We start from the raw sequence: 23,703 nt of genomic DNA, 5'->3' as shown, positions 1-23,703 counted from the left end.
GGATCGTTTCGGTGCCAGAGGGGCTGCGGGATGGGTCTGGGGTGAGGGACGAGGCTGTTCCGCGGGGACGCGGGGCTGCGGCAGGCACTTACCCGGAGGGCACCGGCCGTCCCACCCGCGCCGCCCTCGGCACGGCGGCCCGAGGCGCCTACGGGCCCACGGGCACCGCGACCCCGCCGAGCAGCCCGCCGCGGCCCGGGCGGAGGGAGGCGGGGCCGGGGCGGGGCCGGGCCGCGGGGCCCAGCCCGATGGAGGAGCGGAGCGGAGCGGGGGGAGGCTCAGGGGCAGCGCGGCCGAGGGGGGCGGGAGGCCCGGGCCGGGGAGCGCCGCCGGTCGCCAGGTCCCGCCTGCGCCCCCTCAGGGCGCCCTGCCGCGGGGTCCCGCTCAGCCCGGCCCCGGCTGCCTCCTCCCTGGCCATGGGGTGCTCCCCACACTCAGGGGTACCTCCTCCCCTCACGCAGAGTCACTGCTGCTCCCTTGCCGTTAACTCATCCCCACAGGGCAGCAGTTTCCCCATCTCCAGCCAGCAGCACCCGGGCTCGTCCCTCAGCAGACCCCATCGCAGTACGAGCCGAGGCTCCCTCTGAGCCACCCAAACACCACCCAGAGAACAAAACCCTGGACATCAGGCAGCTTGGAGGGGTCCCATAACGGTCTGGTGCAGAGAAAGGGAAGGGAGGCAGCGGGGATATCCTCCACCGTGAGATTTTTGGCCATACAAAGCCCAACACCATTCCTCAGGTCCTTGCAACCTTGGGCCAGGCTCTACAAGCAGAGAAACTCTCACCTCCAAACACTTAAAAGAAACTTAAACAACAAAAGCCACAACCTTCTTCATTTATTTTTCATGGAGCTCCACAGACACGCAAAGCTCTTGCAGCCATCTGTAAAAAGAGAAGGTAATTCCTAGCCTGAGGACCTCATAGTGTAAATAACACATAAACACAGCAAGAGAGGACAGTGAAGAGAAAGGCAAGAGGGGGTGTGCAAGGAAAGGGTTTCTTCACAGAGAGAGTAGGATCTCATGATTGCTACATATACATCTTTGCATTGACTCCATATAGGATTTCAGAGCAGCTCTTATCTCTGGGCAGGAACAAAACATGCTGTACTTGCTCTTTTCCAAATCACACCAAGAAGCTGGAACCAAACAAAACCCCCAAACAAAACCCAAAGTCACAGCATCACAATTCCTTCCCCTCCCCTCTTCCATTTTTGCCCGTTATTTTTTTTTTCAACACAGAGAGCTATTTTGGCCTTTTTTCGTTTTGTTTTGTTTTTGAAAGCTCAAGGTTGAAAATCCTCGGTCATTTGGGAATTCTCCAAGCCAACGACTGTAGCGGGGGCTTGAGCTCAGAGAGGCTCTTGGCAGGGCCTGGGAGAAGGGAGGGGGGGAGTGGGGGGCAAAAGAGGCCACATGCATTTTTAGAAGGAAAAAAAACTAGAAGAAGAGTGTGTGTGTGTATGTGGGGGGAAGCGTCCCCGAGGCCTGCCTGGTGTACACGCCAGCTCTGGGGGCTGGGAGCGGGGGAGCACGGGGAGGAGAAAGGCTGGGTGGATGGAAGTGAAGATCCAGATTGAAAACAGATGGGATTTTTCTTGCCAACCTGACATCCGAGACGGCGGGAGGCGGGGTAAAACTTCCCCTTCGGAGAGGCTGGCAGCCAAGAGATATGGTGGGGGACACACACGCTCCAAAAACAATCCCACTTTGGTTTCAAGTCCCTTTTTGCTCCCTCTCACTGGGGCTTTATGGATGGCAGAGAGGAGCCTGCTGGAGCTGGGTTGGTTTTAATACTTGGAGGGGTCTGACTTTACCATCGCGTGTCTGATTCATCTGTTCCTGCCTGCTGGAGCTAAGCCCAGCCTGGCAGTTAATACTTGCCCTAGGAGACATTTTAGGGGCATTTTGCACCCACACAGATCCTTCTGCATATGCACACAAGGGAAATCCACACAGAAATAAGCCCATGCACACCTTCACCCTTCCCACACCAGCCAGCATCAGCTTGCAGCTAAACACTGGCCACAGCCTCCACCCAGAGATGAGCTGGGCTGCAGCAAACTCCCCCTCGAGTGTGGCTGGGAAGATCCACATTTCCAAGTAAAGGAGGCACTACAGACCACTGGAGGATGTCACATCTCTTGTTAAAGCCATGGGCACCTGTAGCTTGGAGCAGCTCATGCTGCCCAGGTTTTAAGAAGCTGCAAACAAATGATGCAATGGCCTCAAAGCAACAACTTGTCTGTGATTCACCCAGGAGTAAATGTGAGGCTGGTCTGGGGCAGGGCTGAAGCAGCTCCTGCTCTGGATTGTGCCTCTTGCTTTGTCCATTCAGGCTTCAAGGCAAATCCCACCTGGTCTGCACAGAGGTGGCAGAGGGGTCCCTGGTGACACAGGAGCTACACAAATCCCTGTGTTGAGCACTTCATTTTGCCACAGGACAGTAAAAGGCTCAGGGCATGCACCAACCACCACCCTTCATGTGTCAAGTGACCAGCAAAGCCGAGCACCAGCATCCTCCCCAGCCTGGCAGGACGAGGGGTCTGTACCCTCCCCCCCGGGATTTCACAGCTACTTTACAAACCAGAAACACAAAGTTAACGGTGCAGCCCTGACCACATATTTTCCAGGGGCTCTGGGAGACCAGCTCTCCACAAGCCGGCTAACACACACTCTTTTCATTCAGAGCTTTAAATACCCAATTGTGTCTGTTTTCAGCACACTCATTTTTAGCATTTTAATGATATGGTCCTCAGCTCTCGCCCTCCTTGGATTGGCCACAGCTTGGGGAGGTTTTTTTCCCCTCCTTTTTAACATCTTGCAGAGGGAGAGGGGAAAGGGAAGGGGGTGAGCAAGAGGTCACGCATTTCTCCTAACCCAAGTGTTTTTCCAGCAGGCAGGGGGTCCTGCCAGGGACAAAGACCAAGCAGCCCCTTTGGCTGGCTGTTGGCTGCCAAAGCTGCACCTTCAGCTCAGCACAGGCGTGGGATGGGCACGCTGCCCTTGCTGGGGTGTTACAGGAAGGTGCATGATCCAGGCAAGCTTCCCAACAGAGGCAGTGGGGGCTGCAGCCCCCATCCCCACACCCTAGCACAGCCAAAACCTCACTCACTACAACCAGCCCTGGAAGAGACAGTTTTAAAGCTTCCCATTTTTATCACTTCTCCTTCATCCCATGTAGCCAGAGCTTTCCCCAGGCCTTGTTGACAGGAATTTGCTTGGCTGCACCACTGCTCTGCTCACAGCACAGAAGAACCCATCTGCAAGCAGGAGGTGGCACGCAGCGTGGATTGCAGCTTGGGCACAGCACCTGCTCCCAGCCTGGTTTCTCAGGTCACACTTGGGCACCCTGAACACTTGCACCTGCCACACATCCTCCCATTCATGCCCTTGGCCTGGTACAGCAGCTCTGCTTTCTCTACTGGAAAGGTCCCAAAAAGGCTTCAGACATATTAGAGCACAGCTCAAAGACTCCACTGGGAACTGCAGGGAGCCCCGAGACACAAAGGCACCAGGTGACCCCCAAACCTCAACTCCAGGAGCTGCCACAGATGCCTCCAGAGCCTCCTTGGAATGGCACTGCCCTGTGCCACCTCCCTGGCACAAATCCTTCATAAACCTATTGATTTCAAATAGCCAGCTCCAAAAACAACCCCAGTTCAGCCACCACCTCTAAAGCTGCTCAAGTGCCCATGGAGGGGTGCTGGCTTAGCCCCAAGTGCACATGGGTTCTGCATCACAGGCAGCCACCACTGCACTGACACAGCAAAGCTGCCTCAGGTCAGCTTCAGCATCTCCACACAGCCCTGCTCCTACATCAGCTGGAGTGCCCTCCCAAGGAAGCAGCAGGAGACTCACAGCTGCACCACAGAGAAAACAGAGGTGTGAGTCCTACCTCTGCTAGCAAACATCCACATTCCCTCTTCCCCAAGCACATCCCACCCTGCTTCCTTCTGCACATGCTGCTGTGACCCAGCTCTTGGCCCAGGCCAGCCCTGAGGGACACCCTTTCCTCCCATCCCTGCCCCCCCACATCACTATTCAGCATTTCCCCTCTCTCCCAGCTCTCCAAACCCACTCCATTCCCATTAACCACCCTTCAGAAGATGCTTCAGCACCAGCCACTCAGATGACTTTCTTTCCCCCCCCCCCAAGTAATATCGAAATGATATTTATTGAATTTGCTCTCTAAGTCCCTCAATCTGCTCCATAATACACTGAATCTGCGAGGCAGTTTCACTGATCCAGCCTCAACGAGACCAGATTAAGGCAGATGATCCCGGCTTTGCGGCTCCCTCGGCCCAGGGAGGGTCAGAGGTTGTGCAGAACGGCAACAACCCGGCGGCAGCGCCGGGGAGGCCGAGCTGCAGGAAAGCACGTGGCAATGGTTCCCGAGGTTCATTCCAGGTGGGAAGGTGGGAAGAGCTCAGCACGGACACACAGCGGCTTTGAAGTCTCGGGGAAAACACGTTTGGTTGTTTATTTCAGCTTCTCTTGCTCTTGTCTCCCTCCTGAAGCACGTGGATGGCACCTGCCCCCACCCCGCTCCCCAGCAAGAAGCCCATTAAAGCTAAAGTTAGCTCCAGAAAGGTTCAGCAGATCCATTAGCTCTGCATTCAGCTAAATTATGAAAATCATTAAGATAAGGAGGCCTGGAGTCTATTAGTTTCCTAGAGAGGATGCTTTACCATCTTTCCCCTTCTGCTTCCACATTTAATTACCTCCAGTCTCACAGTATTTCATTCCACTTAGTAAACCTTTAGCACGTAAAAACAAAACAACAACAACAAAGCCCAGTGGTGGTGGCCTTTAGGAAGGGTGTGGAGCCAGGGGATGGAGCTGCATCTACCTTTCCCCAGGCACTTGCCCTGCCCCAAGGCTGTGGCCACACACAGATGAGCTGCAGCCCTTAATTAAAATATAAGGATGTGACCTTGGGTCCATGCAAAGGGAAAGGGAGCAGTGCCAGCCCAGGCTACCCCTGCAGGATCCCCCAAGGGAACTGGGTCCCTGAGCTGGCTGCTGGGAGCTTTGCTGCAGCCCATTGGGGTGACACAAAAAGCAGCAGGGTTGTAGGAACTCTGTTTTCCTCCAGACTTGTAGGAGATGGGTTTAATCTGCGGTGCCACCACACCTGGGGAGCCCCAGCAGGGCCACAGGTACGCAGGAGGATCCTGGCTCAGTTATCAGGACTGGGTTGTGGACTGATGCTATTTTAAGGAACTGATAGCAAGCCAGTGGAAACAGCAAAACCCCCACATGCTTCAAGCAAGGTCAGCCTGAAGTATTAATGTCTCTCTGGCTGCATTTTGCCCTCCCAGAGATGCTGTTTAGCAATTTTGGTTACTGTTAGAGCAGCATCTAAAACTCCCTTATCTCGTAGTGCTGAACAAGCTGGAACCCTCACGCCAGGCTGTCTCTTTGCCATCTAAACAGGACAGCCACCAAAGAGTAACAACAAAGCCAGAGGCACAGCCAGGGAGGAGCTCAATGCAGGGTCACCCAGTGTGTAGGAGAAGATGCCAAACCCAAGCCCAGCTCACCAAGACCACAGCACAAGGGTTGCAGCTCCCTGTGAGCACACAGACAGCTCCATTCCAGTTACAGCATCCCCACGCACCACTTTGAGGGGAGAGTTAAACATTTCTGACAATCCATGGACTAAAACTTCTCCCAAGGAGCTGTTGACATTCATGGAGTCCCTCAAGGGTGGTTCATAGACCCTTTTCTCCAGGGCTTGCAAGGCACAGTTTGAAAGCACAGCTGCCCTCGAGGCCTGTCTCATCGTGCATCTGAACAGGGCCCCACAGCTCCAAGCACTGCAGTTCCCTCCCATCGAAATCTTTTATGGGATTAAACCTCAAACTTGGCCTGCACTTTGCATTTGGTTTTTAAATCAGGAATCATTCTGGAAAAGTAGCACCAGGAAGGCAAAAACCAACTTGCTGAAGTGTTCCCCAGCAGCATAGCCACATACTTTAATATAAAAAAGCTGCTGCTAATTTAAAAAACAAATGTTTAAGCAATCAAGCATGTTTATTTAATTTGTCCTTTCTGTGCCAGGGAAGGCCTGAGCTCACAGTGGCTGCCACACAGAGCAGTCATGGTGAGGTCCTCACACGTTGGGTTGGGAACAGCTTGGACCCCAAATACAACCCACTCATCCATGGCACAGGCACCTGGGCAGGTTTCAGCCTTTTTCTCTGTGGTGAGAAAATAAAGCCAGGTCCAAGGCTCCCAAAAAGGGATTTTCCACCCCATCAGGTTTCTTTTGGCAGCCACGTTCCTGGTGGACTCACTGCCCACCATGCCTGAGCTTTGGTCTGCTTGAAACTCACTTCAGCCTCAAATGCAAGCCCCTGGCCTTGGCCTTTGCCATGTGTCTTTGATGCTCAGGAGGGTGGGGATCTTTGGGGTGATGCTAGGACAGGAAAAGCTGCAATGCATTGGGAAGCAATCTTGGAAGGTGCTTCTGGCTCTAATGGTTCAGAAGCACAGCCACAAGAGATACCAGACACAGGTTTGTGGTACTGTAGCACCTTGCCAAGTCCTCCAGCACCCTTCTAAGACCTAAGCAAGACACTTGCCACATCCCCAAGGCCTCCTGGAAACCTCCAAGGTTGGCTGGGAGCTGGGGCCAGCTCAGGCACCCACAACTTTGTGGGATCTGAGGCTCCTCTCCTGTCCCAACAGCCACAGTTGCTCACAGAGGATGACTCAGGAGTCGTGTCTTGCCCTCACATGGGGATTGCTCAGGAAACAACTAAAGCAGCAGCTGAGGCCTCTTGTGACCAAAAAGAGAGGAAACACCACAGGAGCTGTGAGATGGGTGTTTTGGGGGTGATCTCCCAGCAGGGCTGTGTGAGTGGGAGGGAGCATCCAGTCCAATGACATCCCCAGGATGGGACACCTTCACTGCTCTACTTCACAGAGACATCCCTGGGCTTCAGGAGAGCTTCTCACATCACACAACCCCAGCAGAAACTACATGAGGCAGCTTCAATATCCCCATCCCACAGGCCCCTACAGATGGCCTTTTTTTATGGGGTTTTTTTAAGGACCATCTCCATCCTCTGTGGTTACTGACAGTGTTTCCATGTGAGCTGCACTGGAGACTCTTCCCGAGCCTGCAGCCATCCCACCCTGGAGCCTACTGAGCAGCCAGGAGAGACCTGCAAAGGCCCAATGCTGGCTGCAAGCTGCCATCAGGACATCTGGGCACTCACAGATCTGCTGGGGACCTGGGACAAAACCACTGCTGGGGAAAGGCAAAGCTGAGAATGACAGTGCAGGAGCTGCAGCAGCAACGTGCCATGGCCGAGGGGACACAGAGACAGAGCGAGGGCAGCAGCTCCAGCGCTGCCACAGCCATGAGGCTGCTGCACAGACCCCAAAGCCCCAAGACACTTCAGCAGGGAGCTGGATCTCTCCTTGCATTGCTTCACAAAGAGCCTTTTCCATTTGTTTTCTTTTTTCTTAATTGAGACTAAAGGGGGAGGGAAGCGACTTCCCAACTCTCCAGGGACCTGGGACTCCTCGTGCCTATCCCCAGAATGAAACTGCATTAAGTCTAAGCAGAGCTCTCTGACAGAGCCCAAAAGCAGAAGAAATGACCTTTCCATGCACACAGACTTCCTGCTGCTCCTCAGATGGCAGAAGGGACCCAGGGGTGCATCTCCTACCTGCCCTACACACGCACTAGAAATACCGTGACACACAGCAGCTCCTGCGTGAGCGTCTGCTGCACATCAGCTCATGCACAGGCTGGTTCCTGCCCTCCCCTTGACAAACAAGGCCTGGGCTCTGTGCAGACACGAGGCTCATGCCCCAGGCCATGCACACCAGCCCTGGCAGCTCCACACACTGGAACTCGCCTGGGCACGGGCTGCGGTTGCTGTGGTGGAGGCATCTGCATCGGCCTCACGTTGCCACTGATGTGTGTTGGGGTAAATCAGCATCTGGTAGCATCACCTAATTGATGGAGGGAGGTAAAGACTCTGCTTTCCTGGCTTGGCAGAGAGAGATGGCAGTTGCTGGGTTGCAGCACTGGTAGCTCAGCTGTCCCATGCCTGATGCAAAGACCCATCTCTTTCAGAAAGACCTCCAGAAATACACTGCTGGAAATGCAGCAAATATGACACACTGCTGCATAACACTGCTCCCTCCTCCTCTTCCCCACGTCCCAGCCACGCTTTCCCTCCCCTTCCCACCCTGTCCCACCAGTTGCTGGCTGCAGAGGGGCCCTGCCAGCTGAGGGATGAAGCTTCAGGTTAACAAATGCCATTTGTTGGACACAGAAAGCCAAAGCAGCTCACTGCTGATGGCTTTTCCTTTATGAAATTGCTCAGACATTCAAGACGTGAAATGTCACCGTGTCACTCGGTGCCAGCTGAGGGCACAGAGCTGGAAAGGTCAGGAGAAGCTCTCTGAGAGCTACCCCTGCTTGAAGGGAAGGGAGACAGGGCAGATGGGGCCACCATCACTGCTGGGGACAAGCCCCCACCTTCCCCCACTGCGAGCCCAGTGCTCCCAGTCCCTTGAGCTCTCAGCAGAGCAGAGGGATGTCAGCAACCAATGCACAAGCACCCACTCACGATTGCAAACAAGCCCTTTCTCCTCTCCTCAGCCTCCAAAGCCCCCTCCAGCACACTCAGCTCAGCTCCAGCTGGGGCCATTGCATTTCCCTGACCTTCTCCAGCTGGCTCTGACCACCCTGGGGAGCACAGGGCTTGCTGTGCTCCTGTGCTCACCTGGGGCACAAAAAGCCCACAACCAGGATGCTCAGCAAAACCTTTGCAGCCAAAACAGATTAAAACATCAAGGTGCTTGATGGCAGATCTTCCCCAACAGCCAGGAAAGAGCAGGACCACAGGCTGCCCCACAACAAGGCAGAAAGCCTCTTGCAAATCCCTCTCCAGAGAAGGGCAGGAACTTGCACCACCATCACTTGCATTTGGCTGCAGGACAATGCTTGCTCAAGAACCTGCCAGCATCACCCCAAGCAGTTCCTTCTACCCCAGCAGAGACTGGCTCTGGGGTGCCCCAGGATGTTGCTCCACTTTACTGCAAATAGTAAAAGCAACAATGAACAGGGTTTTTCCCTGGGGCCACTCGGGGCATGTGCCCTGTGGGTAGGACACGGCAGCAGCGTCAGAGGCATGGCAGAGCCCGCTGGGATCCCACCAGGAGCAGGGAGAGCTCTGGCTTTGCCACATCATCTGCTTCCCCTCCAAAGCAGCGATGTCTGGAAGGGTTTCTGCTGTGTTATCCTGCAAGCAATGCTCAGGGCACCCTGCCTCCACACCAAAGGGACTCAAAAGCTGTGTCAGCACAGCAGGAGCTGCTCACAGAGGCCACGGGCAGAGACGGGGCTGCGTTCCCCGCCAGGGCACAGAGCAAATGCTGCAGCTCCCCGGCAGCCCTCCAGCCCAGAGGCAACCTGAGCCCTCCTCTCAGGAGTGAATGTACTGCTGGGAACACACAGTTACAGAGGGGCCAAGGCCAGAGGCAAGGCAGGACAGGACTCCCTGGCAGGATGCAAGTTATGAAGGCACCTGAAAATGCAAAGGGCTGGTGCCTGTTCATCCCCAGGGCCAGAGCCACTGAGCCCACCACGGCAGCTTTGCTGCAGACACTGCTCCAGCTGTGTGTTTAATTGCAGGAGGCTGGGGAAGCTGATGAGCTGCTGCAGGTTTCAGTGCATTAACCTCAGTCCTATCTCAGGGCTGGAGATAAAAACCCACCTGGACACATTCCTGTGTCCCCTGACCCAGAGGAACCCGCTTTAGCAGGGGCTGGGGCAGCTCTGCAGGACCCTTCCCACCCCCACCACCCTGGGAGATGTGCCGTGAGCATCCTCAGGGCTGAGACTTCACAATATGGGGGGTTTTATTCCTTTCCTAAAAGATTAATCAGGAAAAAAAAAGAGACCACACACACACACACGTGGGTTTAAAATAAAGCAACTTCCAGGGAGAGAAAAAAACCCAAGTTGGAAGTGATGCTTTAATTTCACTCTGAAGATCAAAGTGTGCTGCAGAGTGTTCTGGGGACACGACAGCTCCAGCATCAAAACTGCCTCTGACACACCCAGGGAAACCTGCAGTGGAGACACCTGTAAATGCTCCTCAAGAGAAGGTTTAGAGGGCTCAGAGGACAGCAAAGCTCTGGGGCAAGCACCACCTGAGACTCTGCCAGGCAGCCTCTGCCTTCAGAATGTCTGCCCTGCAGACAGGACTGAGGGTGAAAAGACTGAGGCATGGAGAAGGGACAGGACCTGCTCAAAGGCATCAGAAAAAAAGTCAAGGGTAAGGCAAGAACAAAGCACTGGGCTGGGAGATCCAGTTACGAGACAATGCAGCCTAATTACAGCCTGGCTGTGGGGGGAGTGAAAGAGTGAAACACAAGCCTCGGTGCTCCATGGGCTGAACTGGCCAGGACAGTGGCTCTAGGGCACAGAGCCCTCTGGGGACAGCCCCACTGCAAGGTGTTTAACAGGAGGGCTCTGTGCTCCCCCAGCTCCCAACCTCAGCAGCACACGCTCAGCCTGAGCTGTGCCAGCAGCATGAAGCGCTCAAGCCCGACTCCCCTTCAGAGAGTCACCCCAAGACAGCACAGACATGACCTGCTGCCACCCCCACTGCAGCTCTCCTGTCCCCTCAGCTCCCCTAAACACTGAGCAGAGGCCCAAGCATGTCATTGATCCTCGGTAAGGAGGGATAGCTCAGTAGCTAAAGCATGGGATGAGGCAGGACACTGGGGATGATGACTCAGGTGGGTCCTTGTGCTCAGCTCTGTGCACACACCAAGCCCAGGAAGACCCCTGCCAGCTGTAAATACACCTCCAGCCAGGGAAACTGCATCTCCTCTCTTCATCACCTCCTCCCTATTCCTCACCCAGCCCAAAATCTAGCTGCTTGTCACGTCAGGTGCATGTCAGAGGCCCATGGCACCCATCTGGGCACCCCTCTGAGCCCCCACAACCCCCCCAGCACACTCCCCAGGGCAGCTGGGATGAAAAGCCTTAGCTGCAAGGACTGTTAAATATTTCATTCATCTTTCTCTCTCATTTCTAAGGAACACTTTTGTTCTTCTCCACCTCCTTTCTTTTCAAAGCAGCCTTACACCTATTTTTAGGCAGTCAGGACATCCTGGAGCTGCTGGATGGGTGCTGCCCCCCACGTCCCCTGAGATGGGAGGAGCAAAGGGATGCTCGTGCCCTCTGCAGCACTGGGCAGCTGCTCAGCCACAGGGATTTTCAAGCTTCTTTGCTTGGATAAAGCATTGAAGCTGTCATCCTGCTGCCTCCAGCTTGGGAGCAGATGCTGAGAGCGCTGGAGGTCTGTGGCTGCTCTCAAAGCCAAACAGCCTCACCGGGATCCCCTCACGGGGACCAGCAGCGAGGCCTTTAGGGCACGGAGTCTGGGAGCCAGAAATGCCACCAGTGCTCACACCCTGCAGTGCCAGACGGGCTTCTGAGGGTCAGGCTGCTAAAACTGAGGTGCTGAAAGATGATAGGGGCTGGTGGAGCTTCTTCCTCATCCCTCCCTCCCCAGGGAAGCGGGATGACACTGCAGGGGACACACGGTGATGGTGGCTCGTCCCCCGTCCTCGCTGCTGCCTCCTGCCTCATGCCCAGCTCCAGCCAGAGCACCACAGCAGGTTTCTCTCTGCCTTTGAGGGTGCCAAGTTGTGCTTTGGGCTCCAGGAATCTTCTTATCAGCATGGTGCAACAAGTCCTTCAGGAAGAAGTTAGTGGGGAACTTGCTCAGCTGCTCTCCTCAGGGCTCTGAGTGGGTCTCAAAGCAGAGACAGGACTTGCATGGCAGAGCTGCAGTCAGATGCTACAGATGGATGGTGTCCAGTGACTCCAAATTCCAGGGCACTTTCCTCCTCTTGACAGTTTTGCAGCAGGACAGAAACAAGCTGTGAGTCTCAGGGCCTGGATGCCAGAGAGGAACAGAGGTGACAGGAAAACCCAGACTGGAGAATTCAACTGACTGTGGGTGAAATGCAGAGGAGGAAGCAGAGGTGCAGGGAGAGGAAAGCCCTTTCCAAAAGAGCAGCTCAAGAGGTCAAGTCTGTACAAGGCTTCTTGGGACTTGCAATGCTTTGATTCTGATGCTGGAGGTCAAAATCTCTGATCAGGAGCTGCTTCTCCCAAGAACTCTGTGAGTCTTTTCCAGAAGGGGCTCAGAGGACAATTAACCACTGACTCAAGGGTCCCAAGGGCACGTGAGACCAGCAGCTGCCATCTCCCACTGCCACACAGACACAGAAGATCCATCCCAGGCACAGCAGTCGTCACCTTCACGCTGGAGTGGGGTGGCCAAGGCCACACTGAGGCACAGCAATGCACCTGCCCATGCTGGATGGGGAGGAGGATGCTGACTTGCCCTGCATCCCCTCCTGCTGAAACCCAGCTTAAAACTGCATCCCCTCCTGCTGAAACCCAGACAGAAGAGCAGCAGGGATTCACCCTCATGGGCTGGGATAGGCAGCCCAGCTGTCCAGCACTGAGGGGTTGAGCTGCTTTGAGGTGCTGCCCCAAACCCCCTGACCACAGGCAGGACAGGGCTGTGTTTAAGTGTCCATTCAGAAATCCCTGGGCAAGAAAACTCGGTCAGGCACCAAGAAACACACCAAGTTACACATTGCAGCTGCCACCATCTTTGAGCCCTGAAGGGAAACAGCCACATGCAAACACACCAATACAGCCTGGGAAAACCAGATTCCCCATACACACACACACAGGGGTGGGAGAACAGGAACACAGCCCTGAGACACCCTCTCCCAGCTCCAAAAATGTATTCACTGTCCCCTGGCAGCTTGTGCAGGGCAGAGATCACTCTCTGATTAGAGATGTTTATCGGACGCTCTAACGAAGGTGGGACACTGACACTGTGATGGATGTTATAGCTCAGGAAGATGGCAATGAAATGATCCATCATGCCCAGCAGATCAGCAGCACCTTCTGCCAAGAGCCTGCACTGAGCAGAGCAGCTCCTCAACCCAGGCTCTGCTTCAGAGACCTGCAGTCACCTTGGCTGGCGGCTCCAGAGCAAAACCAGCGACGGATAAACAGAGGCACCCAAGTGCCAACGCTGGCCAGCTCACCTCCAGGAGAGCCACAGCCTCCTCCAGCACAGCAGGGAGATATTCCCCTCTCCACTGAGCACTGGGACAACCCAGGTTGCCTTTAGCCCAGCGACTGTGGGTGCTGGTGCTCATCACACCCAGCCGGGAGCTCTCGGGAGCAGGACGTGGTCGGCGCAGGATGCCGAGGGGAAGGGTCACAGAGGCTTTTCCCTGCAGTGAAATATTGCTGTTGGCTCAGTGGAAGCAGGAGGTTCATCCCTCCTGGGAGGAAGCTATCAGAAACCACTCTCCCTCCCAGCATGGCCAGCACACATTTTGCAACCTGTTGCATTTTTTCCCCCCCCATCAAGCAAAAGGCTGGAGGAGCAGCAAGAAGCCACGGAAAGGCAGGAGTGGGGGCAGCAGCACGTGGGGCAGGGGCACCAGAAACACCCTGAGCTGCTGCAACCCAGACACACATGCATTCCACACTCATCTGACTTGTAAATACAGAGCATTATGAGTGGCATCCTCACAAGTGCCACAGCACAGCCTCGGCACCACGGCTTTGATGGTAATTCACTGGGAGTTACCCACAAGGCACTGCAGAGATTGGCTTGGCAGCCATCCTAAACTCATTTTTATAGGTTAGTGTGTGGTTATACAGAAATGTTGGAGAAAAAGAGTGAAATGGCGACTGGGGGGAAAGGGCTGACTGGGGGGGGGAAGGGGCTGACTGGGGGGGGGAAAGGGGATGACTGGGGGGGGGAAAGGGGATGACTGGGGGGGGGAAAGGGGATGACTGGGGGGGGGAAAGGGGATGACTGGGGGGGGGAAAGGGGATGACTGGGGGGGGAAAGGGGATGACTGGGGGGGGAAAGGGGATGACTGGGGGGGGAAAGGGGATGACTGGGGGGGGGAAAGGGGCTCACGGGGGGGGGAAAGGGGCTCACGGGGGGGGGAAAGGGGATGACTGGGGGGAGGAAAGGGGATGACTGGGGGGAGGAAAGGGGATGACTGGGGGGAGGAAAGGGGATGACTGGGGGGAGGAAAGGGGATGACTGGGGGGAGGAAAGGGGATGACTGGGGGGAGGAAAGGGGATGACTGGGGGGAGGAAAGGGGATGACTGGGGGGGGGGGGAAGGGGCTGACTGGGGGGGGGGGAAGGGGCTGACTGGGGGGGGGAAGGGGATGACTGGGGGGGGAAGGGGATGACTGGGAGGTTCCTGCACCACTCACAGCCCATGATGGTCTGGTGCCAACAGCACAGGGCCAAAGTCTGTGCTGCTGTTGGCCACCCCATGCTGGGAGCCACAGGATAGAAATGTTGGTTCATGAACTGGTTTGTACTGGGCAGACCCCAAGCACCAGCCACCAGCCTAGACCTCTGCATTGCTCCTGCACTGGTGCCTCTGGGGTTTCCCTCTGTCTGTTGCAGGGTGTTGGGCTCAAGCAGGTTGTGCCCAAATGGGAGATGGCACCTGGGCAACCCCCATCTTCCTCTTGTGTTCAGCCCCAACCTTCCCCTTGCCCAGGATGCTCAGGGTGGTTGGCTGCACTGGCCAGCTGCCTGCAGCAGACAGGAGCAAATCCAGGGGACCACAATTTGTTGGTGGAAATCACAACATCCTGAGAAACACCTTTGATGTGCTTTGACATCAAATCCTCCCCATCACCAGCCCTGTCACCAGCCCTGCAGCCCACAGTCACCCATCAGCCCCAGGCACATCCCCTCCTGTAGGGAGGAAGAACAATTTGGCCCCCACCTGCCTGCTCCACCTCGGAGCTGCCAGTGGGATGCAGCTCTGCCCATCACCTTTGCTTTCTGCATATCCTGAGCAGTCAGGGGTGATGTGGAAACTTCATGTGGCGACTGGAAACTGCTGCTCAGCTTCCGACTACCCCTGGGAGGGAGGGAGGGAGTCAAAGCTGCTGCCAGTGAGCAACAGCAACACGGTAAACAAAGGAAAGAAGCAGCAGGGGGGGAAACCTTGATGGGTGCAAGGCAGAAGCAGCACTCATCTACATTTCAGGGGACCCAGAGCAAACACTTGGTAATATCAGAGCTGAAGGTGAGTTTAACAACAATAAAGCCCCAATCCCTGCAGTTTGCACACACACACGTGTGAAGCAGAGCCAGTGGGCAGCCTGTCCATCTCTGCTGCCTTCAAAGAAGCAAAATGGAAGGAAGCCCCATCAAGACTTTTAAGCTAACAGCCTTACAGGTTTAAATCATCTGAGGAATTATGGACAACCTTGATCTGGAAGCAGGGAAGTCAGGAGGGAGAAAACAATTAAGCAACAGCTCAGAGGGAGAGGTGGTGAGATCCAACCCAAGCACCCAAAGAGACAACACACTGAATTCCACACAAAGCTGCTATTAGCCCAAGATGAGGTTCTTGCAGAAGCCAGCACCCCATGCTCTCCCTTTTCCTTCCTGCTCTTTGCAATTTGGAGGCTGCAAGCAAAGGAGATGGAGAACACTCTGCCTCCAGCCTCAGGCCTCCTGCACCCAGAGCAGCTGGTTACTCTGCACCACAGCACGTGTCAGCTGCCCACAGATAGAGGTAAGAGAGGGGGGAAAACTAAACCCCAAACCAGTATTATGCAAAGTTTGGGCATCTCTGAAGTTAGGATCTGCTGTATCTCAACTCACCCCTTGACTGGGCACATCAGCAGCTCACAGGAACACAGCAGTGAGCACTGAAGAGAGCAAATCATTCCTAAAGCCTGAGTAGCCCAGCTTATTGTGGTGCTCTTAAACTGGCTACCTAGAGGAAACTCAGCACTCAAAAGCAGGACACCATGTGCATTCCACCTTCCTACCCCTGCAGAACACATCTGAGATGCCCCAAGACCGAAGCAGAGAGCTGGCAGCAGGAAAGGCAGAGCCCTGCAGCACTCTGCTCCCTGGGTCTGGACTCACACGTCAATGTTTCACTACTCAAAACACCAACAGGCTTAAAAGTCCTCCCAAAACCACTGACTCCTTCCCAACCACCCACAGGACCCACCACACGTTGCAAACCGTGGCTGCAGCCAGAATCCCAATCTCCTACCTGCAGCCAACCACTCTCCCACATCCCAAACTGCGCCACTGAAACCCACTTGACCTCTGGGTCATCTCCTCTGTCAGGACATCCCCAGGAAGGTGGGAGCATCCCAGCTGCTTGCCAGGTCCCAGCCAAACTGCAGCCCTCTGGGCTGATGTAAACCAGCAATCACCTACAAACCAAGGCTGGAAACAAGTGATTCAGCTGCTGCTTTGCAAAAAACCCCAGCCCTGACACCACCACAGGAGTGGAGATCTCCAGGAGCAGGGCAGAAACAGCCACAGGCTTCCTAACCTCAGCCACCTGGTTTAATCCCATTTATGCAAATGTTAAACCAATTTGGGTGTGCACATTGTATGAGTTACCTGGCCTGGTTTAATTTGATAGGGTTTTAAACCTGTTTAGACAAATTAAGATCTGCTTTCTAATCTAGAGCAGCTCTTCACTGTGCAAGTGTTGCCAGGGAACTAGAGCATGGGTGTTATTAGAGATCCTGCTTGTACAACAGCACTCAAACAGCAATGGCCTGAGCTAGAGTCGTGTATGGAAGGGGAAAATGCTCCAAATCATGTCTCTCTGAGCTAGCCATGATCCATGCAGAAGGGCTCCAAACCCCTGCTCTGCCACAACAGCATCTGTGCACAGACCATCCCTCAGTCATGCTCCAAACACAAGCCAGGCTGAGCCTGAGGAGGCTGTGCTGGGATATGACAAAGGCTCCCTTTCCCAGTGCAGGGGACAGGAGGCCCTGATGAGACCAGCAAGTCTCAGGGGTAGGGAAAAATCCCAGTGTTAGGCTCTGATATGTTCCCCATTCCCCCTGGGCTGTCATCACCCCCATCACCACCCCTTTGTCTCCAGAGACATCCCTAAGCATCTTCCAGGATCTGCATCTCCTTTATGGAGCTTGGGTTTGTGTAGAGCTCACATCACTCTCCTCACAGACACTCCCTCCTCACAGCCAGACATCCTGGGGGCACACCCAGGCTCCTGTCCCCTTCCTCCACAGCACCACCTCCTCCTCCTCCTCCTGCTGCTGCTGCGTGTGCCGCTCGCCTGCGTGGGAGCCGCGTGCCAACCGTCCCAGCCCTTGGGAGCCAAGAACTTCATCAGTTCAGAAAGCAAGTCCCACCTCCCAAGCAGCTCCTTAGCAAGTGATGTCAAGAGGGTGACACAGGTTGAAAATGACTTGTTTGGGATGATGCTGAGGCTGAACACGACCATCTGCGACGGGCTCTGCGCACAGCACACGAGCAGCAAAGAATCCACCGGCACAGGCAGCTATTGCAGTGGGAACACCCAGCTCAATAAATTACTACAGCAAGACAATGATGCCCAAGGAACAAAAAAAAAACCACCCTGAGTCTAAGAGAATTACATTGGCTCAAGCCCAGAAGTCTGGAGGGTTTAGGAGTTGAAGGATGGGGAGAGGGAAAAGGCAATTTCCAGTTTGCCAGGCTGATGTTGAAGAAATGAGAATCAGTAAGTTGTAAAAGCAAAGAATCAAACAGAGGAGACAAGAGGGGGGAAAAAAAGGGAAAGTTAAAAAAAAAGGAGCCTCACAGAGTCCTCAGATTGTTCCAGCTTATTGTGTAATAAACTTTGCAGGGAGGAAGCTTGGCCTGAGCTTTACTACTTCAGGGCTCACCAGTTCAAAACCCACATTGATTTGTTTTCCAGTAACACTGTTCTAGCCAGGAGCTCCCAGCCTGCCCAGGCTGGCTATTTTCTGCAGTTTGCAAATATAGATATATAAAATAACCCTCAAAAAGCTCTGAGGACCCTGCCTGGAGTCACCAGCCCCGAGCAGAGCTCAGGACGCCCGCCCTCAGTCCCGCTGCCCTCGCGCCAGCACCAGGAAGCAGAGCTGCACGGATGGAGGGAGCCGGGCCAAGGGAAGGGATTACTGCAAGTAGAAAGGCACTTTTTTCACTCTGCTGAAGCCCTGATATTTAACTGAAGTCCTTTGCAGACTTCCCTGGGTGTTTTTTTTTGAGGAGTTATGGATAATATGCATGTTCTTATCAACTCATGGAAGAACTGAACTGCTTCGCAGCACCTTTTCAATGCCGCCGTGTCACCTCTCTCCTTAGCACACCCTCACACTGCCCACCCTCTCTCTCAATATCCTATGCTCACACTTCTGTTCTCTCTACAATGCAAAAGGAAAACTGGCTTAGTTGGAAACTGAGCTGTGGTGGCAGGTCACAGGCAGCATCCCACGTCCAGCACGGCCACTCGCCCCCCACACGCCACGTGGCCAAGCAGATAAACAGCTCAACAGGAGTTTACTACCTCAGCTCCTCTGCAACGAGGTGAGCAGCTGGATGGCTTCACCTTGCTCCACACTGGGCTCAATCCTGTTTAAACCACGGGATGCACAGCCACGCTGGGCAGCTCTGAGGGTGTCTGTCCCGAGCTGCTGTGAGCACAGCTCACCCACCGCTGGGCTCTGCATTGTCCCACCTGATGCTGCTCTGAGGTCTCAGTCGCCCACCTCAAAGGCAGCTCCAGAGTCTCTGGCAGGCAGGAGTGGTTCCCATGCTATGAACCACCATAAACATCCCCTTAACCCCCACTCCAGCCTCAGTTTCTCCAGTGTGTTGCCACATCATCTCCTCGAACATGCACCTGGCTGGAGCTCAGGGGTCTCTTCACCCTTATTCCCATTTCTTCCCCACAAAGCAGCAGCAAAACCCAGGGTCTAACAAGAACCTCCTGGAGAAAAAGCAAAGGCACATCTCCTTAGGCAACTATGGATATCTCCTACTGTTTATTCTTTAGCATCCAGTCAAAAGGCAGAGCAAACCCACTCCCCTCAGGCTGAGACAGAGGCAACACCCCAGGAAGATGCTGCATTTCCCAAGCTTTATGTTTATAAACCCCAGTGAGCACCAGGGACCAGAGACCCAGAGGACACACAGGACCTGACTCCGTTCTGCCAGCCAGGCCAACGCCAGAAGACAACTACAGGAGGACTTGAGGACCTCCTGCCCCACATCACCCCCATCACCCCACACCCAAGTGTATGAACAGCCTCGCTGCAGGGGAACCCCCTCATCCCCAGCAGCCCCCCGCAGCGCAGCCTCAGCTGGAAGCTCCTCTTGCCTCACTCTAAGCATTTATGACTTTTTCCCCCATGTGAAATATGGGCCCTTACCACGCACAGGAAGGAAGAGAGGAGTGCCAGCAAACTCGTTAATTGAGAAGTCAATCTGTCAGGAAACAATTAAGAGCTTTCCCATCGCTGGGCTGGGGAGGGGGGAGGTTGGAACCTTCCCTTTGGGGAGGGCAGGAGGGTCCCTCTGCGCTGCCCAACCCGCCCTTTGCTCAGCATCCAGCAGCATCCCCTGCAGTGGCACCCCGCTCAGGTCACCCCACTGGCTCTCCTCACAGCCCTGCACAGGTAACACAGCCCCCAAAACACACTTTGTAAGGGGGAAAAGGAGAGAAGCCCTGTATAGATGCATCCTGTTGTGCTGGGTCTGTGTCTGAGCGGAGCTGAGGCAGCGCAGGGGCAGGAGCGTGAGTGCCTGTGGGGAACAGCCCCTGCACACTTCACAGGGAGGGGATGGGGGGACACTCACCCTCACCCCCACAGAGCCTCCCAGCTGAGGGGAAAGGCTGGAGACCCCCCTCCACATGCAAAACTGCATCTTCCTCCCGATTGCATGGAGAGCTTTTGCTCTCCTGGGACTCAGAGAGAGCGAATGCACAGAGAGCAGAGACACCCCCCACCCCGGGAGGGTGCAGCACCCACCCCCACAGAGCCCAGCACCCCTCCCTGGGGGTCACACCCAAGTGTCACCTCTTCACCAGCATTTATTTCCCCTAATCCCACCCTTTGCTTCCCCAAGGAACAGCATCTGGAACAGCATCCTCCCGCTGACACACAACCACCATCCCTCATTGCTCCTTCTCATCCTCCGTGTGAGTTTTAGGGACACAGGGGACAGCTCCCACCCACCCCAGGGCTCAGGATTTCAGCTGAAATCCCCCCAAACTGGCCTCCTGCTGCTGACCCCAGGGGTGTCCCTTGGTCCCCTGAGCAGAAGCAGCCACCCCAGCACAGGGGAGGGGACGTGAGGGGTCTAGCACAGGAGCTGGGGTAGTTTTGGGGTGAGCTGGGGTAGTTTTGGGGTGAGCTGGGGTAGTTTTGGGGTGAGCTGGGGTAGTTTTGGGGTGAGCTGGGTCCCTTCCTCGCTGCCGTCACCCTCCCTGAGTGGGACAAAACCCATTTCCCGAGGGGCTCCGGAGCTGCTGGGGACAACCAGGGTTTGAGGTGGGGGGAGAGGAGGTCACACAACCGTGTCCCCGGGCTGCGGCATCGCCCCGGGGAACACCCCGACGTGTCCTCCGCCTCCCGCATCCCGGCAACGCCGCTCGGGCAGCGGCTGCGCCCGCGGAGCATCCCCAGCACACGCCGGCTGCCGGGGGCTTGCAGGAGCCACGGACCTCACTCCCGACAACGGGACACAACGGGTCACCCCTCCCCAAACCCCCGCCGGCGCGGGTGGTCCCAGAGTGCCGCTCCTTAGCGTGGGGGTGACACCGAAACACCCCAAAGCCCATCCCGGGGGGCGGCAGCTCGCGGCGAGCATCCCTCGCCCGGCAGAGCCGCGCTGGGAAGGAGGTGGCCAAGGGAGGGACCCAGGGACGGGGGGAGTACGGCGGGGAAATGGGGCTCCCTTGTCCAAAAAAGGGGGGGGAAGGAGAGCGCGGAGAGGGGGAGGCGGCACCGGGGTGCGGGACGGAGCAAAACTGGGGTACCGGGGCCCGGAGCGGGGCTCAGCCCGGGGCGCGCCCGGTACCGCTGCCAGCGCATCCCGGGTCTGCCTCGCATCTCCCCGCTACACGTGCCAGTGGTCCAGCGCGCCCCCTCCCTGTGCCCCCCGCTATAGCGCGGCCGCTTCCCCCAGCCCCACCGCACCCCTCTCCTCCGCCATAACACGCCTCTGGTCCTCCAGCTACCCACCTGCACCCCCCCGGAGACCCCTGTGCACCCTCCCCTCGTTACAACGCTACTCCCCCCCCACTCGCCATCTCCACCCGGTCGCACCCCTCACAACGAGACCCCTCACCGCAGCCCACCCACACCCCTCACAACCACCCCCCTCGCTATAACGCCAACCTCCACCTCCCCCTCCGCCCACCTACACCCCTCTCCCGTCCAGCACCGTTAATCCGCCACTTCCCCACCCCGGCGCCTTCCTCCCTACATCCCGCACCCCACTATAACGCGACCCCTCCCCGGCGCAGCCTAAACCCCCCCTCCCCAACCACAACACCGCCTCCTATCGCAACCCACCCCGACGACCCCTTCCATCCCCGTTACAACGCGACTCCCCCCCCGCATCCTCAGCGGGACCCACCCGCGCTCCCCTCACTCCACGCGACCCACCTGCGCCCCCCCGCTCAGCGCGCGCTCAGCGCACCCCGCGGCCGCCGCGACGCCCCTCCCCAGCGCACCCCCCCGCTATAGCGCGTACCTGCCGGCGCTGCCGCCCGCTCCCATGCTGGCCGGCGGAGGGGCGCGGGAGGGGCGCGGAATCCTCCTCCTCCTCCTCCTCCGCCTCCGCCCGGCGGCTGCGCTGGGGCCGCGGCGCGGGGACACTGCGGCGCGAGCTCCCGCCCGCCGCCGGCCACTCGCACAGGTGATGTCATTCCCCGAGCCGCCGCCGCCTGACGTCAGCGCGGGGCGGGACCCCCCTTCCCTCGCCCTCCTCTCCCCCCTCCTCCTCCTCCTCCTCCTCCTCCTCCTTCCCCCCCCCACAACGCGTGGCGGGGGGCGCGAGGGGCTGTGACGTCACCGCGGAGCTGAGGGGCGTGGCCGCGCCTTAAAGGCGCCGCTTGCGCACGTGGGCGCGGAGCCGCGAGGGACGTGCGGAGGGCTCCCGCAGCCTCCCTCTTCCCGCAGCCTCCCTCCTCCCGCAGCCTCCCTCTTCCCGCAGCCTCCCTCTTCCCGCAGCCTCCCTCCTCCCGCAGCCTGCCTCCTCCCGCAGCCTCCCTCCTCCCGCAGCCTCCTTCCTCCCGCAGCCTCCCTCCTCCCGCAGCCTCCCTCCTCTCGCAGCCTCCTCCCGCAGCCTCCTCCCGCAGCCTGCCTCCTCCCGCAGCCTGCCTCCTCCCGCAGCCTCCCTCCTCCCGCAGCCTCCTCCCGCAGCCTCCCTCCTCTCACAGCCTCCTCCCGCAGCCTCCTCCCGCAGCCGCCAGCGGCGCCTTTCCCATGCTGGGGCTGTTTGCAGTATTCGGTTTACCTGCCATCGCCAAAGTCTTTCTCCCATCCAAGCGATGTCACCGGTGTTCTGTCACCAGCATGGCAGAATCGTTTCAGCTGGGAGAGACCTTTGTGGTGGTGTGCAGCCTCTGTCCCAGCCCCATCACCCACCAGCCCATTGACCTCAGTGCAACACCCACTTAGGATTCCATAGGAGCTTCTTGAGACCTATAGGAGTCCATATAGACCTGTAGAGGTCCATGGGAGCCCATAGAGACTCATAGAGGTGTATGAAAGCCCATAGGAGCACATATAATAACCCATGGGGACACTCATGACCCATAGGAGCCTGCAGGATCCATAGGAGCCCATAGAGACCTATAGGAGTCCATTCAGATCTGCAGGGATCCATAGAAGCTGGTAGAGATGCACAGGGTCCTGTAGCAAGCCACAGGGACCCATAGAGGTCCACAGGAGCTCATGGAGACCCACAGAGATCCATAGGAGTCCACAGGAGCCCCTAGGACCCCACAACGATCCACATCTGCCCATAGGGACCCATAGGACCCCACAACGATCCACAGTTGCCCATTGGAACCCATAAGACCAATTCCAAGGTGCCTATCATGCTGCTGGATCCAGCTTCACCTTCTCATCTCCTGGAAGAGAGCAGGCTCTGCCCTGGACATCCTTTCCCATCCTTCCCTGCAGCATCTCCTATAAAACAGGGATCCAGCACTGACTGACTTCCACAGATGGAAAATATCCACCTTCCCTGTTAGCCCCAACCCATTTGCCTCATGGCAAACACCATATCACCAGGGCTCCCACATCCTATCTGCTGCATCTCTGCTCTTAATGGATGTAGAATACTTTACAGTAATTTCCTCATTTGTCATGCAATCAAACCCTTTGATCAGACACGGGAGAAATGTAAATATCAATTATTAACCATCCCATTCTGGTCTTGCTTGACTGGATTTTAAGAATCACTCCCTTTTTTTTTTAAGGAAAGGATTGATTTATTTGCAATTCAACTCTCCAACCTCTTTTTAATTAGGATGCTTCCATTTTTGGATAGGCTGTGTCTTCTGAAGGGAGAGAGATTTGATCACTAGAGCAATCGATGCCTCCATGTATATTTTATGGCTGAGAGATGGTTGTGAAGGGAAGTGTAAAATAAGTGTGTGTGTGTGGAAGGGGGGGAGGGATTTAAATCCTGTGCATAGAGGGCTGCTATACCCCACTTTCAAAGCTCAGTGTCCAAATTTGCTGCTGTACAGTCATTTATAGCCCTCCAAAGCGTGTGAAGCGTTGGCAAGGAAGGGAGAGGTGGCCAGGAAATTTCTGACAGA

At 56.3% G+C, this 23,703-nt stretch overlaps 1 protein-coding gene across 5 annotated transcripts in view; it reads right to left on the bottom strand.

The window, feature by feature from the left end:
- Positions 1–21,776, bottom strand: part of PTPRS (protein tyrosine phosphatase receptor type S) — a 154,349-nt gene extending 132,573 nt beyond the window's left edge. For 4 of the 5 annotated variants that reach the window (XM_062015199.1, XM_062015202.1, XM_062015201.1 and 1 more), the window contains exon 1: positions 21,624–21,776. The gene's annotated coding sequence lies outside the window, so the exon portion shown is untranslated. Of the gene's footprint in view, positions 1–92; positions 174–21,623 lie in introns of those variants that run through there. The other variant, XM_062015200.1, reaches the window with a different exon arrangement.
- Positions 21,777–23,703: the final 1,927 nt, after the last annotated feature.

Source organism: Colius striatus, chromosome 25, assembly GCF_028858725.1.
Source record: "Colius striatus isolate bColStr4 chromosome 25, bColStr4.1.hap1, whole genome shotgun sequence".
NCBI classification, from domain to species: Eukaryota; Metazoa; Chordata; class Aves; order Coliiformes; family Coliidae; genus Colius; species Colius striatus.
Note: the sequence above shows the minus strand (reverse complement) of the source record. Positions and strands in the feature narration are given on the sequence as shown.